Genomic DNA, 12,250 nt, shown 5'->3' on the forward strand with positions numbered 1-12,250 from the left:
CTTCTTGTGGCAATGAAGGGAAAGCTACGAAGGCAAAGTGCGCACAAGTGAGAGCGCTTCTGAAAATAGTCCGGTGTTTTCATCTACGCGAGTGCAAGCTGGGGAAGAGATAACATAAACACGTTTCTAGCAACAGTTAAATAAGGTAAAACACACGACTGAGCGGCTTTTCCCTTCCGTGTCTGGGCAAAGGAGAAACTGTCGCACGTGAAGCACTGTCGAACGATGGCGGACTACTCGGCGCCGTAACACATGTGCAGCAGCCACGGACCCGTAGTTTTACTTTCATTGCCAAAGAAACTTATCCGCGAGTATAGTGCCAGGCGGATGAATGCTTTTCCTTTTGTGAACATTCCACAAGCTTGCGGGGCTTCCACAGAACTGATTTGCCATAACAATTCATGTTAGATTTATAAAGTATGACTTTTCCATTACTCATCGCTCCCAGATAATGCCTATATGCTATTCAGCGCTTCTAGAATAAGTTTACAATAACTCATTTCAGATGTGCAAGCTAGTGCAGAAGTAATGCGCAGTAGTTGCAACACGCTGATAAAGTCAATGAATAGGTATGTTTGCTGTAAGAAACATGCCACATATTAAAAAAAAGTCCTTGTACTTATTACCATGGTGCGGCTGTAAACGATTTAACATTCCGTTTGTCAATATTGCGATCGAAGGCAAACGAAAGTCTAAGTAGTGAACAACTGCTGCTTTTCGCTGACGTTAAATGGGAACGCGGCTCTTGTACTCAGTGCTGTTATTTACCCGTACTCAGTGTACAGTTAATTATGTGCTCAGTGCTGTTATCGTCCTTTATCGTGTTGTTGGTTTAAAAGATGTGGCTATCTCTGCTCCTTTGTGCTAGTTTGGAAGATCTGCGCTCAAGTCGGCGTTTTCTGCGTGCACGAAAATGCGAAATTTATGCGCACACATTCCATACGGCTTACCTAGAGTCGAATATATCTGACTGCGTGCTGCCGTCCGGGCCCGTGGACTCACTCACCGCGTTCTTCTCTCCCATTTATTTCTATTCCCCTGTTCTCCCAGCGTACGAAAGTCAATCAGGCACTTTTCTCGTTAATATTGTCACGTGGTCGTGACGGCAAAGAACACAGTAGCAATACTGTGAAAGACAAAACTAGCTTTTATTGGGCGAACCTGTGCCCACAAAACAGGCTACACTTAAAGCACAACGATAGCGGCGAACACAGTCGGCGATCGTCGAAAATCTGCCCAGCGGGTCAAGTGCGTCGGTTTTTATACAGCAGCCATCGAATGTTCCAGACTAATCGCTGGGACCCGCATGCCTTCCACAAAGTTCTACAACATTCGAGTCACGCGATCAAATCAGATAACACAAGGTTCGGCGACAACAAACAGCGGATAGAAGCATCGATAACTTTCCAGAAACTTCGGATACATGCAGACGCGTCCAGCGCTCTGCGATAACATTTGTTAGCCGGCGAATGTGGTCACCCGTTAAATATAAGTACACGTGTCAATACCCCCCTCTTAAAAAGCATCGACCCGATGCTGCAAACAAACGAAGTTAATAAACAAAAGCACTCGTAGCAAAGAAAAGAACAAAAATGACGAAGTTCGTCAGCGTCCGTAAAAGGGTTTAAGGCGCACCACGTGGACCACTTCAGATCGTGCGCGGCGCCGCTGTGAGTGCGAAATGCCGTCTGGCACGACCTCATAGTCTAGAGCGCCAATACGTCGGATGACCTTGTAGGGTCCGAAATAGCGTCGCAGCAGCTTCTCACTGAGTCCTCGCCGGCGTATCGGGGTCCATACCCAAACACGGTCGCCGGGCTGGTACTCGACGAAGCGTCGTCGGAGGTTGTAGTGTCGGCTGTCGGTACGCTGCTGGGTCTCGATCCGTAGGCGGGCGAGCTGTCGGGCTTCTTCGGCGCGCTGGAGATAGGTAGCGACGTCAAGATTCTCCTCGTCAGTGGCGTGCGGCAGCATGGCGTCGAGCGTCGTCGTCGGGTTCCTGCCGTAAACCAGCTTAAACGGCGTGAGCTGTGTCGTTTCTTGCACCGCCGTGTTGTAAGCGAAGGTTACATACGGCAGGACCGCGTCCCACGTCTTGTGCTCGACGTCGACGTACATTGCTAGCATGTCGGCGAGGGTCTTGTTCAGGCGCTCCGTGAGACCATTCGTTTGCGGATGGTAGGCAGTTGTCCTCCTGTGGCTTGTCTGGCTGTATTGCAGAATGGCTTGTGTGAGCTCTGCTGTAAAAGCCGTTCCTCTATCAGTGATGAGGACTTCTGGGCCACCATGTCGCAGCAGGATGGTCTCGACAAAAAATTTCGCCACTTCGGCTGCGCTGCCTTTTGGTAGAGCTTTAGTTTCAGCGAAGCGGGTGAGATAGTCCGTCGCGACGACGATCCACTTATTCCCGGATGTTGACGTCGGAAACGGCCCCAACAAATCCATCCCAATGTGCTGGAATGGTCGGCGAGGAGGTTCGATTGGCTGTAGTAATCCTGCTGGCCTTGTTTGTGGTGTCTTGCGTCGCTGACAGTCTCGACATGTCTTGACGTAACGGGCAACGTCGGCGGTCAGACGCGGCCAGTAATACCTTTCCTGTATCCTCGACAGTGTCCGGGAGAATCCGAGGTGCCCAGCGGTTGGATCGTCGTGTAGGGCGTGCAGTACTTCTGGACGCAGCGCGGACGGTACAACAAGAAGGTAGCTGGCGCGGACTGGTGAGAAGTTCTTCTTCACGAGCAGGTTGTTTTGTAGTGTGAACGAAGACAACCCACGCCTAAATGCCTTAGGGGCAACGTCGGTGTTCCCTTCCAAATACTCGATGAGGCCTTTTAGCTCCGGGTCTGCCCGTTGCTGTTCGGCGAAGTCTTCCGCGCTTATTATTCCAAGGAAGGCGTCGTCGTCCTCGTCGTCTTGCGGCGGGGGATCGATGGGGGCGCGTGACAGGCAGTCGGCGTCAGAGTGTTTTCTTCCGGACTTGTATATTACGGTGACGTCATATTCCTGCAGTCTGAGGCTCCACCGCGCCAGCCGTCCTGAAGGGTCCTTTAAGTTAGCTAGCCAACACAACGCGTGATGGTCGCTGACCACTTTGAATGGTCTCCCATATAGGTAAGGGCGGAACTTTCCTGTAGCCCAAATGATGGCGAGGCATTCCTTTTCAGTCGTAGAATAATTGCCTTCCGCTTTTGACAGCGACCGGCTAGCATACGATATCACCCGTTCAAGTCCGTCTTTCCTCTGGACTAGGACGGCACCGAGGCCTAGGCTACTGGCGTCAGTGTGGATTTCGGTATCGGCGTTCTCGTCGAAGTGTGCAAGTACCGGCGGCGACTGCATGCGTCGTTTGAGTTCTTGAAATGCATCGGCCTGCGGCGTTTCCCACTTGAACTCGACATCACCTTTGGTTAGATGCGTAAGCGGCTCCGCGATGCGTGAAAAATCCTTGACAAAGCGCCTGTAGTAGGCACACATGCCAAGTAATCTACGCACTGCCTTCTTGTCGATGGGCTGCGGGAACTTTGCGATGGCAGCTGTCTTCTGTGGGTCGGGGCGTACTCCTGATTTGCTGATCACGTGGCCTAGGAACAAAAGCTCATCGTAAGCGAAGCGGCACTTTTCCGGCTTCAGAGTGAGCCCTGATGACTTGATGGCTTCTAACACTGTCGCAAGCCGCCTAAGGTGATCGTCGAAATTTCCGGCGAAGACAACGACGTCATCCAGGTAAACAAGGCACGTCTGCCACTTCAGTCCGGCTAACACCGTGTCCATGACGCGCTGAAACGTTGCAGGCGCCGAGCACAGTCCGAATGGCATAACCTTGAACTCGTAGAGGCCGTCTGGGGTGATAAAGGCGGTCTTTTCGCGATCTCTTTCGTCGACTTCTATTTGCCAATAGCCAGACTTGAGGTCCATCGACGAGAAGTATTTAGCGTTGCAGAGCCGATCCAATGCGTCGTCTATCCGTGGGAGGGGGTATACGTCCTTCTTCGTGATCTTGTTCAGACGACGATAATCAACGCAAAAACGTAGGGTTCCGTCCTTTTTCTTTACCAAGACTACAGGAGATGCCCACGGGCTTTTTGACGGCTGGATGATGTCGTCGCGCAGCATTTCGTCGACTTGGTGCCGTATAGCTTCACGTTCTCGCGTAGAAACTCGATAAGGGCTCTGGCGGAGTGGTCGAGCACACTCTTCGGTTATAATGCGATGCTTTGCGACTGGTGTTTGTCGAATCCTTGATGACGTCGAGAAGCACCCTTTGTATCGTCGAAGTAGACTTCTGAGCTGTTGTTGCTTAAGCGTGGGGAGGCTTGGATTAATGTCGAAGTCTGGTTCGGGGACTGCGGTCATAGGGGTAGATGCGGCAGAATCCGAGAGGACAAATGCATTGCTGGTTTCCAGAATTTCCTCGATGTATGCGATCGTCGTGCCCTTGTTGATGTGCTTGAACTCCTGGCTGAAGTTTGTCAGCAACACTTCAGTTTTCCCTCCATGCAGTCGAGCGATGCCTCTTGCGACGCAAATTTCACGGTCTAGTAGTAGACGTTGGTCACCCTCGATGACGCCTTCTACGTCGGCAGTTGTTTTGGCGCCGACGGAAATGACAATGCTGGAGCGAGGCGGGATGCTGACTTGAGTTTTGATCACGCTTAAGGCATGGTGACGACGAGAGCTCTCCGGTGGTATCGCTTGATCTTCAGACAGGGTTATCGACTTCGACTTCAGGTCGATGACTGCGCCGTGTTGGTTTAGGAAGTCCATGCCGAGAATGACGTCGCGTGAACATTGTTGGAGGATAACGAAGGTGGCAGGGTAAGTCCGGTCATGAACGGTAATTCTTGCCGTGCAGGTTCCAGTCGGCGTAATCAGGTGTCCTCCAGCAGTCCGAATTTGAGGGCCTTCCCATGCAGTCTTAACCTTCTTCAACTGGGTGGCGATGTGTCCACTCATGACGGAGTAATCGGCCCCTGTGTCGACTAAGGCGGTGACTGCGTGGCCGTCGAGAAGCACGTCGAGGTCGGTGGTTCTTTGTCTTGCGTTACAGTTAGGTCGTGGCGTCGGATCACGGCTGTGTCGCGTTGACCTGTGGCTGATATGGGGCGTCGGCAGGTCGTTTTTCGTCGTCGTATTTTTTGCTTTCACACTTCGTCGGGACGGCGGCGTGTCGTTATGTCGTCGAGGTAGTGTCTTCGGCACCTTCGTCGGCGGCGGAGGATCTTCGTCAGTTCGACGAACAGCAACCGCACCTCCATCGGTTGCTGCTTTTAGTTTTCCGGATACGGGCTCGCTGACCGGCCCCGGGATGGGCCAGTGTATGGTCGGCGCTGCGGCGACAGGTAGCGGCCTGGTGATGGCGAACGCGACGGTCGTCGAGAGCTCCACTGAGTAGCGGCGAGATAGTCGGCGATATCGCGAGGGCGTTCACCTTGCTGCGGGCGTGGAGCGTTCACGGCGAAACCTCGCAGTCCCATTTCCCGGTACGGACATCGTCGGTAGACGTGACCCGCTTCCCCGCAGTGGTAGCAGAGCGGGCGGTGGTCAGGAGCGCGCCAAACGTCGGTCTTCCTCGGGTAGCTGCGCTGCGCGACGGGTGGGCGTGCTGGCGGCGGCGGCGGTGGTCGACGGAACTGCGGCGTTACAGGGCCCTGGCGCGGTCGTGGAGGGGGACCTTGACGGCGGGCGACGGCGGCGTAGGTCATTGCTTCTGGCTGACGTTGCGGTGATCGTGGTTGCACCTCAGGCACTCCAAGCGATCGCTGAACCTCTTCTTTGACGATTTCAGTGATTGGATCCACTTGGGACTGCGACCTTGGGTAGAACTTCTGCAGCTCCTCCCGTACGACCGCTCTGATAGTCTCTCGTAGATCGTCGGTAGCCAGTGATTGAACCCCGGCGTAGGTTGTAGAGTTCGTGCGGCGATCGAATTGCCGGTTTCGCATCTCGAGTGTCTTCAACTTCTGCAGCTCCTCCCGTACGACCGCTCTGATAGTCTCTCGTAGATCGTCGGTAGCCAGTGATTGAACCCCGGCGTAGGTTGTAGAGTTCGTGCGGCGATCGAATTGCCGGTTTCGCATCTCGAGTGTCTTCTCGATGCTGGTGGCCTCGCGAAGAAACTCGTCGACGGTCTTCGGTGGGCTTCGTACCATTCCGGCAAAAAGTTCCTCTTTCACACCACGCATGAGTAGGCGGACTTTCTTCTCTTCGGGCATTTCGGGGTCAGCGTGACGGAAAAGACGGCTCATTTCCTCCGTGAAGATCGCGGTTGTCTCATTAGGTAGCTGCACCCGGGATTCTAATAGCGCTTGGGCTCGTTCTCGGCGTACGACGTTTGCGAATGTCTGCAGGAAGCCGCTTCGGAACAGGTCCCAGGTCGTCAAGGTGGCTTCGCGGTTCTCGAACCACGTCCTGGCAGCGTCTTCCAATGCGAAGAAGACATATCGCAGTTTGTCGTCATTGTTCCAGCTATTAAACGTAGCGACCCTCTCATATGTTTCCAGCCAGCTTTCCGGGTCCTCAAATGTGGAACCGCGGAACGTCGGTGGTTCCCTGGGCTGCTGCAGAACGATGGGGGACGCTGGGGCTGCCATTGGGGTTGCTTTGGCCACAATCTTCTTGGTCTTCTCAAGTAGAAGTCCGTGCTCCGGGGGTAGCTGTTGAAGACGGCGGCTTGCTCGATGGTCCGGGACTACGTTGGTGTCCTTTTTGCAGTCCGGGCTTGGATCACGGCTTGTCGGGGGCGTCCGGTACATGGACAAAAAGCACCTCCACCAGATGTCACGTGGTCGTGACGGCAAAGAACACAGTAGCAATACTGTGAAAGACAAAACTAGCTTTTATTGGGCGAACCTGTGCCCACAAAACAGGCTACACTTAAAGCACAACGATAGCGGCGAACACAGTCGGCGATCGTCGAAAATCTGCCCAGCGGGTCAAGTGCGTCGGTTTTTATACAGCAGCCATCGAATGTTCCAGACTAATCGCTGGGACCCGCATGCCTTCCACAAAGTTCTACAACATTCGAGTCACGCGACCAAATCAGATAACACAAGGTTCGGCGACAACAAACAGCGGATAGAAGCATCGATAACTTTCCAGAAACTTCGGATACATGCAGACGCGTCCAGCGCTCTGCGATAACATTTGTTAGCCGGCGAATGTGGTCACCCGTTAAATATAAGTACACGTGTCAATATCACTGCCTTCTACATAACTCTTTCTTGTTTGTTTTTTGTACCTCGCTATATAGTGGGCCCAACTTTCGGGAACTACATATGTAGAATATTGAATGCGCCTCAGTTGAACAACGCTGATTTAGGCTTCGTTTTCGAAACCAATCTCTACTTGCCTCTAATCTTGTGTTTGATGTTCACCGTTGTATATATATATACATATATATATATATATATATATATATATATATATATATATATATATATATATAGTACTCACGTACGGGGCAGTACGGGGCAGAAACCTGGAGGCTTACGAAAAGGGTTCTACTTAAATTGAGGACGACGCAACGAGCTATTGAAAGAAGAATGATACGTCTAACGTTAAGGGATAAGAAAAGAGCAGATTGGGTGAGGGAACCAGCTCGAGTTAATGACATCTTAGTTGAAATCAAGAAAACGAAATGGGCATGGGCAGGACATGTAATGAGGAGCGAAGGTAACCGATGGTCATTAAGGGTTACGGACTGGATTCCAAGGGAAGGGAAGCGTGGCAGGAGGCGGCAGAAAGTTAGGTGGGCGGATGAGATTAAGAAGTTTGCAGAGGCAACATGGCCACAACTATTACATGACCGGGGTAGTTGGAGAAGTATGGGAGAGGCCTTTGCCCTGCAGTGGGATTAACCAGGCTGATGATGATATATATATATATCATGCAAAAACCTGTGTTTTGCATTTTGCAAAACATATATCTTTAGTGTCGTTTTAGTTGCTTTTTGTTGCTATGTACATGACCATTGCTTCGATGTTTGTATTATTGTTTTGACCCCCCTTCCCCCTTATGTAATACCCCTCGTATGGCCCTTAAGCGAATAATAAATGATGATGATGAGTCGGACGTTATTGGATCACTGGGTGCGTAACTATGGGTTTGTGGTGCAGTTCAGCAAAACGCTCTCCCGTTACCTTGGGCCACTGGCTACGAGCCGCTGTGCAATGAACCTCTTTTACGCCAGATTGAGGATCTAGGTTTGTAACTCTGTGTATGTGGTGACCTTCAGCAGTGAACCCCTTTGACGCCACCTCTAATCACTGGGTATGTTCCACTTGGTATGTGTTGCTCTTGAATGACCCTCTTTCACGAAAACTTGGGGCACTGGGCATGTGTTACTGGGTATTTACAGTCTTTCATGGTACTTATTATATAAAGCATATAATCAGGAATTACCCAAAAAACCATAAGATTGATTTTCAATAGCAGTAAAGTCAGCAATTATTTCTAATTAATAGATCCGCCACCAATGTGTTTAATATTCGCAGGCAATGAAAGTATGGAAGTACCAGAGGCATCGAATTTTATCTCAGGAGCTTAAGATATTGAACATTTCGATTATTTAAACTTCTCCTCGGAGTCTGCAAGAGCAAATTTGTATACGGATGGACGCCCCATTCTCATTGTCAAAAATGCGACCTTATTCTGCTCAAAAAGTTCAAAAAACAATTCTAGTCTTTTACGTTACAAAGCAACCATCTGAATACGAGGCACGCTGTAATGAGACACTCCGGAATAATTTTGACCGCCTGGGCTTCTTTCCCGTGCACTTAATGCAGTGTACACCGGCGCTTTTTCACTTCGTCTGCATCGAAATAAAGCCTCCGCAGTCAGGATTTCATCCCGCGAGCTCGTGCTTAGCAAGGAAACGCCGGCCCTTAAGCAACCACAGTGGATAAGAGGCAGTGATTCCTATTGTTTGTTTGTACGACTCTACAATAAGACGAGATCCCTCTGGGAACTTGGAGGACCTCAGCCAGCCGCAGACTGCTGAAACGAGGTAGGGGTCCATTTGAACAGGATCTCATTGTTCTTTATTTTAGCCCACTGTTTGTCACAAATTGCGTGGTGTAGCTCTATTCCCGGCACTTAATAACTGGGTAGAAGTCTTGTTAGAGTGTCTGGACTTCACCGGTGCTCAAGTACGGGAAGTGACTTTAAGTGACCGCTTGAGTAGGGCATCTCTAAGCAAATGAAAACAATGGCTATGGTGTTGGGCTCTTAAACACGACGTCGCGGGATCGAATCCCGGCCACGGCGGCCGCATTTCAGATGGGGGCGAAATGCCAAAACACCCGTATACTTAGATTTAGGTGCACGCTATAGAACCGAGGTGGTCAAAATTTCCGGTCTGCACTATGGCGTGGATCATAATCAGATCGTGGTTTTGGCACGTGAAACCGTATAATGTATTTGTTTTATAAAAACAAAAAAAAATCCGTGCCATTCCACTCTGTGAAGGCGGGTGACCAGCAAAGCTGTGTATGCGGTCGTTTTGATGGCCAACTGTCCCTTGCCGTGCGTCAAACGCCGTATGCCCACGAATGGAAGGCTCCTCCACGATGTTGAGCCTCGGACAATGATGACCCACGAACGAGGGTATACACAGTGGCGTAGTAACGGGGGGGGGGGGGGAGTGGGGGGGGTCAGGGTGCCGTTGTTTAAGGGTGCCAGGTGCCAGTGGGGGGGGGGGGGGGGGGGGGCAGGTGTCATATATTTCTGAAACCCCCTCTTTCCGCCGGCTTTCCACAGGGCGTTAAGGTAAAGAATGCTCCACAGCAGCCCATGTTCACGTAAACAATATACGAGATGTGTAGTGCCGCAGAATTGTCAGCGGCAGCTTTATCAACAACTTACGAAATAATTGCACAAACGTGCCGGCTAATTCGCCAAGTGGTCGCTGAACTACTCGTCTGAGCGGAACGTATTATGTGCGGTGGGCTCGTGCGGTGCTCTCATGCTCGGAGCGGGCGTCGCTAACTAAACATACAGTCTAGCCATGTGGCTCTTGGGTCCTTCTTAGGTTCAGTCCACGCTGTATCAAAATAGGATATATTAAATAACAGCTGAATTAGCAATTATAGAGGAAACACTGCAATTCGGGAATTGAGGACCGAATGCCATATTATTAACTCAGCAAAAATTTATTCTCTGAACAAATCGTCTCGAGTGCTAGAGCCTACCGTACTTTGCTGGTGACCTAGTATAGCAGTACTGAAAGAAATAGAAAATAGTGGACCAGTGACGTCAGTCTTTCTGTCCTCGCCATTGCGAGTGCAAACAACAGTAGCGCAAGCTTTCACTGGCACGGGCTTCATCGCGGCCTTCTGGTTTTTTCCACAGTGACGCCAAGAATGGACGCGAAGCACGTTCCGGTCTGAATCTTGTGGCGGTATCGCAGTTCAGATAATGACGTTTCCCAATATCAGCAAATAAAGAAAGGCTTCATGCATCAAAATAAAGAGAACTCGTAATGTCATAGCATTGTTGCCCCACAGCAGGGAAGCAGGTAGCCTTTTCTGAAAGGATGGAGATATCAGCGACATGGGCACGCTATTTAGTTTTCGTGTGGGTTCAGGGCTGCCCACAGCCAAATTCTGCACGCCGTAGCATTTACGACAATTTCTGTGAAGTTGTTGTTAGACAACATATGACTGTAGGGCTTCAATTTTGCGAATGGAATATTGCTTCTTATATGTCGAATTAAAATTTCATTAAAATATTTTGGTACTTGTGAGCCATATTTTCCATGATGCCGCATCTGTTTTGGCTGCGAAGCTTTACAGTCTGACAGCAGATGTGACAATGCTCTTATCACAAGTTATCAGTGCAGTACCCTGTGTAATTGGGTGTAGAAATTGAAACTTGATGTATACCTGCTACATTCGCATTCTCTGCGAATGAAGGTTGGGGGGGGGGGGGTTGGGGGGGCATGCGCGGTATCCAATGCGGCTGTGCTGCTGCTTCACCATCACGCCCCTCTCTCCGAAAATTTGCGATATCCTCACCCTCCTGACTACTACTACTACCGGGGACGGGGGATGACAGAAGTCCTATGGGCCCCAGGTGCCAGACGACCTATAGGTAAGCCACTGCGTATAATGCATATCCTTGTATTGTGGCAAAACGCGGCACGACACCTTTTACTAACAAATCGTGGCACGAAAAACAGACACGCAACTCACTGCACCTCCGAGTGTACGCACTGCTTCACTCTAGCTAAGGCCATCGTGCATTGGCTACAGTGCAGTACATCCCGCAGTGCAGTAATGGTTGTGAGGTCACTCGAAAGCTGCAAGCGGTCACATGCAACACAGGGCACACAAAATTCATTCCCCACAAGCTCCCTCTGAAACCTGGCCTTGCTCCGATAAAACGTTCAAAGTTCGTGGGCTGGGGCCACATGGACGGTTCGTATTTGTTTCCATCCCGTGGTACAGGCGCCGCCACGCTTACGGGACGGCCACCACGGGAGAGTGGAAGGAAAGCAGGGAAGCAAGACGGGTGGAACTCCGACAAAGAAGGTGCGGTGCGAGCGTAAACATGGCCGACGGGAGACGTGTAGTGTCTGTTCTGATCAGCTTAATATCTGATACTGGCTGTATTTAAACCTAAGATATTAAACTTACTTTTGAAAGACGGCGGAGTGCTTAAAGCCTGCTTCACCTCCGCCCCAGGTCGTCCCGGTATTGCAATACCTTCGGGATCTACCCGCATCTGTGTAGAAATTTTCCATCTACACGGCTCCATAGAAGTACGCAATTTTTTTCCAGAACCTAGCTATACGCAGCTCAACCATAAGGATAAAGCAACGAAAAGCGCAGGCGGCGATTCCCTCTAGTGAAACGACCTGAACGAGGACACTTCCACTGGGCGGTGCTTCGCGCGTACTCTTGGCCAATTCCCTGATGTAGTAAGTCATCAGGCACTGGTCGGTACTCCGGCTGACGCTCGCGTGATTGTAGCAGAAAAGCGGGAGGATGTTTGTAATCAGCTTGAGTATTGCAACTGATATCGTTTAAAGATCAAACCAGCGGTGGAAGTCAAATCTGTAATTTAAGTTGAGAACGGGCTGTTGCGCCCGAACGTTTTCATTGCATTCTGAGCACATACAACGCATTACTAAAAGTGCTTTATTGATTTCGGCAAATGTTGGAAGTGTCGTAATTCATGCATACACGCTGACATACATCATATGAGTGCTTTTCGACACGGGCTGCTTGTTCAGTCTACAATGTCCACTTAC

At 50.6% G+C, this 12,250-nt stretch overlaps 1 pseudogene; it reads left to right on the forward strand.

The window, feature by feature from the left end:
• The first annotated feature begins 11,547 nt into the window (after positions 1-11,547).
• On the forward strand, positions 11,548-11,724 carry LOC126541054 (U2 spliceosomal RNA; annotated as a pseudogene).
• Positions 11,725-12,250: the final 526 nt, after the last annotated feature.

Source organism: Dermacentor andersoni, chromosome 2, assembly GCF_023375885.2.
Source record: "Dermacentor andersoni chromosome 2, qqDerAnde1_hic_scaffold, whole genome shotgun sequence".
NCBI classification, from domain to species: Eukaryota; Metazoa; Arthropoda; class Arachnida; order Ixodida; family Ixodidae; genus Dermacentor; species Dermacentor andersoni.